This window comes from Pimephales promelas, unplaced genomic scaffold (genome assembly GCF_988280905.1).
Source record: "Pimephales promelas unplaced genomic scaffold, fPimPro1.hap1.1 HAP1_SCAFFOLD_107, whole genome shotgun sequence".
Lineage (NCBI taxonomy): Eukaryota > Metazoa > Chordata > Actinopteri > Cypriniformes > Leuciscidae > Pimephales > Pimephales promelas.
Genome location: NW_028297334.1, coordinates 22,501 through 27,500, shown reverse-complemented (window position 1 = coordinate 27,500; position 5,000 = coordinate 22,501).

The window sequence follows — 5,000 nt, the reverse complement described above, 5'->3', positions numbered from 1 at the left end:
ACTCACGACGGTCTGATCAATGGTAGGGGGTGCTCTGTGTTTTGCACCACCACACTTGCCCTCTTCCATACAGCCCCGAAGGCCCGTTTTAGGACCGTCTTCCCTCCAGGTCGAGCTCCAGGGGGTGTCGGGCGAATCTGACTCTGGCCCAGGACGGGCCACCCTCCCTGGGCTGGCCAGGGAGGTCTGAGACCATGGAGCTTTGAACCCACGTCACGCCATTGGACTTAGTCGATTTTTCTCAATTTTTTTGGCACCAGAGCCGGACCCCGCCACGTGCGCCGGGCTCGTGCCCAGGAAAGATGCACCCTGCCTGGGGTGCACTTTTCAGAAAACCAGCCTGTCTTTTCCTGGAGGTCTCGTACTTCCAGAGCTCCGACGGGGCGTAGTCTGGATTTTATATGCCCACCCAGAGTGAGTCTGAGTGGGACTCACGACGGTCTGATCGCTGGTAGGGGTCCTCTGTGTTTGCCACCACCACGCTTCCCCCTCTCTCATACATCCCCGAAGGCCCGTTTTAGGACCGTCTTCGCTCCAGGCGGAGCTCCAGGGGTGGCGGGCAAATCTGAATCTGGCCCAGGACGGGCCACCCTCCCTGGGCTGGCCAGGGAGGTCTGAGGGCATGGAGCTTTGGAACCACACCACGTTATTGGACTCTGTCTATTTTTTCCCCCAAACTTTGGCACCAGAGCCGGACCACCACACCATGTGCGCTGGGCTCGTGCCCAGGAAAAGATGCACCCTGCCTGGGGTGCACTTTTCAGAAAACCAGCCTGTCTTTTCCTGGAGGTCTCGTAACTTCCAGAGCTCCAGCGCGGCGTAATCTGGATTTTTACATGCCCACCCAGAGTGACTCTGAGTGGGACTCACGACGGTCTGATCGCTGGTAGGGGGTCCTCTGTGTTTGCCACCACCACGCTTCCCCTCTCTCATACATCCCCGAAGGCCCGTTTTAGGACCGTCTTCGCTCCAGGCGGAGCTCCAGGGGTGGCGGGCGAATCTGAATCTGGCCCAGGACGGGCCACCCTCCCTGGGCTGGCCAGGGAGGTCTGAGGGCATGGAGGTTTGGAGCCACCGCACATTTTTTGTACTCTGTCGTTTTTCGAGATCTGGGCTTCAGAGTCGAGCCCAGGCTCCGTTTCAAGGTGGGCATTGGGCTTCGTTCTTGCCCAGGAGACCCGCACCCTGCCTGGGATGCACTTTTCAGAGAAACCGGGCCGCCTTTTCCTGGAGGTTCTCGTGTTTTTCAGAGCTCCACCACAGCAGAGATTGAATCCTCTTCCCCAGCCAGAGTGCACCCTCTCTGGCTTGGGTGAGTGCCTTGAGTGCCCTGGAGGTCCGAACCAACAGCACGTTTATGGACTTTGTCTATTTTTCCAAATTCGACTCCAGAGTCAAGCCGGCCAAGGGGCTCTCTGAAGGCCCCTCTCTCCCTCCCTCATCCTCTACAAGAGCCCCATGGTCCGTTTTAGGACCGTCTTCGCTCCAGGCGGAGCTCCAGGGGTGGCGGGGGAAATCTGAGTCTGGCCCAGGACGGGCCACCCTCCCTGGGCTGGCCAGGGAGGTCTGAGGGCATGGAGGTTTGGAGCCACCGCACCTTTTTGGACTCTGTCGTTTTTCGAGATCTGGACTTCAGAGTCGAGCCCAGGCTCCGTTTCAAGGTGGGCATCGGGCTTTATTCGTGCCCAGGAGACCCCGCACCCTGCCTGGGATGCACTTTTCAGAGAAATCGGGCCGTCTTTTCCTGGAGGTTTCGCGTTTTTTTTTTTTTTCAGAGCTCCACCACAGCAGAGATTGAATCTGCTTCCCCAGCCAGAGTGCACCCTCTCTGGCTTGGGTGAGTGCCTTGAGTGGCCAGGGCCAACATCACCCACGGGCATCGGGCTTTATTCGTGCCCATGAGACCCGCACCCTGCCTGGGATGCACTTTTCAGAGAAACCGGGCCGTCTTTTCCTGGAGGTTTCGCGTTTTTTTTTTTTCAGAGCTCCACCACAGCAGAGATTGAATCTGTTTCCCCAGCCAGAGTGCACCCTCTCTGGCTTGGGTGAGTGCCTTGAGTGGCCAGGGCCAACATCACCCACGGGCATCGGGCTTTATTCGTGCCCATGAGACCCGCACCCTGCCTGGGATGCACTTTTCAGAGAAACCGGGCCGTCTTTTCCTGGAGGTTTCGCGTTTTTCCAGAGCTCCACCACAGCAGAGATTGAATCTGCTTCCCCAGCCAGAGTGCACCCTCTCTGGCTTGGGTGAGTGCCTTGAGTGGCCAGGGCCAACATCACCCACGGGGCATCGGGCTTTATTCGTGCCCAGGAGACCCGCACCCTGCCTGGGATGCACTTTTCAGAGAAATCGGGCCGTCTTTTCCTGGAGGTTTCGCGTTTTTTCCAGAGCTCCACCACAGCAGAGATTGAATCTGCTTCCCCAGCCAGAGTGCACCCTCTCTGGCTTGGGTGAGTGCCTTGAGTGGCCAGGGCCAACATCACCCACGGGCATCGGGCTTTATTCGTGCCCATGAGACCCGCACCCTGCCTGGGATGCACTTTTCAGAGAAACCGGGCCGTCTTTTCCTGGAGGTTTGGCGTTTTTCCAGAGCTCCACCACAGCAGAGATTGAATCTGCTTCCCCAGCCAGAGTGCACCCTCTCTGGCTTGGGTGAGTGCCTTGAGTGGCCAGGGCCAACATCACCCACGGGGCATCGGGCTTTATTCGTGCCCAGGAGACCCGCACCCTGCCTGGGATGCAGATCGGTTTGTGTGAGTCCTGGTTGTGTGAGCGTTACCCTTCTACATCACCCCCAAGGCCCGTTTTAGGACCGTCTCGGCTCCGGGCGGACAGCCGGGGGGCGGGGGGCGAATCTGCCTCCGGCCCGGGTCGGAGCTCCCTCCCCGGGGCCGTGCGTGGAGACCCGTCGCGCCCGGAGCTCCCGTGCAACCCCACGTTTTGGACTTGGGTTTTGGAGCGAGCGAGCGGGGTCGAACCCCGGGGGCCGAGCCGCCACGGAGTCCCCGAGCCCCGGGGACGAAGCCCCGGGAGCGAGGTCCCTCCGTGGAGGCGCGAGCCCCCAGGGCCCGGCCGCCCGCCCGGGGAGGAGAGCGCACGCTCCCCTACCCCTCAGAACCCACGTGGCTGGTTGCAGCAGACCCTGTGCACCGGAGGTTCCTCCAGGAGCGCGGGGCTGGGTGCTCTAAGCCCAAGTCATACAGGCAACCATGCCTCCCCGGGACTCCCCCTGCGAGCGGCGGCTGTTTGAAGGACGGTAACCCCACCGCACGGGGCTTCAAACGACCGTAGCTCTCCGAAGGCGGCTCCGATCGACGCCAAATTTTTGTCGGCTGGAGAACGGGACGAGACCTTTCGAATGAGACCGCCCCCAGCCCCGTGGGCCCCCGGGGGCCCGAGATACGGGCCCCCAAAGCGCCCCGGAAGCGGAAAAACGCAAATATCTCGCCGAAAACTCGACGTGCCCGGCCGAGGCCGGGCTCATTCGAACCGTCTCGCCGAGCTGAACGCGTCCATATGCGTTTCGTCGTTTTTGGTCGAGTATTCGCGGAGATATCGGCCGAAAACCCTCGGCCGCGCTCTGAAAGTGGCGCCCGCCGATGACGTCACGATCCCGGGAGAAAATCGCCCGTATCTCCGCGACGCGAAGGCCCAGAGAGCTCAAATTTGGGTGGCGAGGTCCCACGGGGGCCCTCGCTCGAACCAGGGCGGCGGCGGGCCCCGGGGACGCCCCCTACCGGATCGCCGTTCGCCGGGACCCCCGACTTTGAACGGCTATAACTCGGGGACCCGGGCGAGTTGGACCTCGTGGGTGGGCTCTTTCGAAAGGCCCCGTCCGGCACTACGGTCGATTCGAGTTTGGGGAAGATTGGCCCGGGGGTTCGCGAGATATAAGCCAAAAACGCCGCGCCTTTGACCGGGCCTAACTCCCTGACCCCGAGGCCCCCGGGGACGCGGGTGGCCTCTTTGGATAGGGCCCCCCGAGGCCTACGGAAGACCCGAGTTTGAAATTTTTTCGCCCGGCCGTTTTCGAGATATCGGCGAAAAACGGAATCTTCCCGTCCGGTGGGTGGGTGGGTGTGGGTGTGGGTGTCTCCGGGGGGCGGGGGGACTTCCAGGACCCCGGGGGGGCCACCTGGCCGTGCCCGAGGACGGTGCACCTCCCTGGGTGTGCCGTCAGAGCCTCCGGGGCCCCGGAAGTCCCCGCCCACTGCACGTTTTCGGACTTTGAGGGATTTTCGGGCCCCGAATTCGAACGCCCGTAGCTCGGGGACCCGGCGGCCCAGAGACACCGGACTCGGGTCAAGTGTGGCGTCCCGGCGGGCCCCTCGCAAAGAGCCCGCCCCCGAGCTCCGGGGCCCCCGGGTCCCGGAGAAAAGGGGCCCGACGTGTCGGGGGGGCGCCCGGGAAGGAAAGGTCCCAGGGGCCCGGGGCAGGCGGGGTCCGAGAGGGCCCGTGGGGAGCCCCCGACACCCGAAAGGGCGAGCCGCTGGGACCTCCCCTCTCCGAGATACGGGCCGTTTTCTCCGAAAGTCGCCCGCGCGTAACGGGGCCCATCTCGGGACCGGGAGGTCCCAGCGGCTCGCGGCGGCGGGTGCGGGGCCCGCTCTCGGGGACCTTGCTCCTCCCGCCGTCCCGAGCCACGGGGACCTTCCGGTCCCGAGATACGGCCACTTCCTGTCCAGCTTTGACCGGGTGTAACTCGAAAAGTAAGCCGAGTTGGGGCTCCACACTCGGGGGTATTGGGGGCCTCTGGGAGGGCCCCCCACGCCGGGTGTATGGGGCCCCAACTCGGCTTGGTTCCGGAGATATGGCCCTTTAAAGTTTCAACTTTGACCGGCTGTAACTCGAAAAGTGAGCCGAGTTGGGGCTCCACACTCGGGGGTATTGGGGGCCTCTAGGAGGGCCCCCCACGCCGGGTGTATGGGGCCCCAACTCGGCTTGGTTCCGGAGATATGGCCCTTTAAAGTTTCAACTTTGACCGGCTGTAACTCGAAAA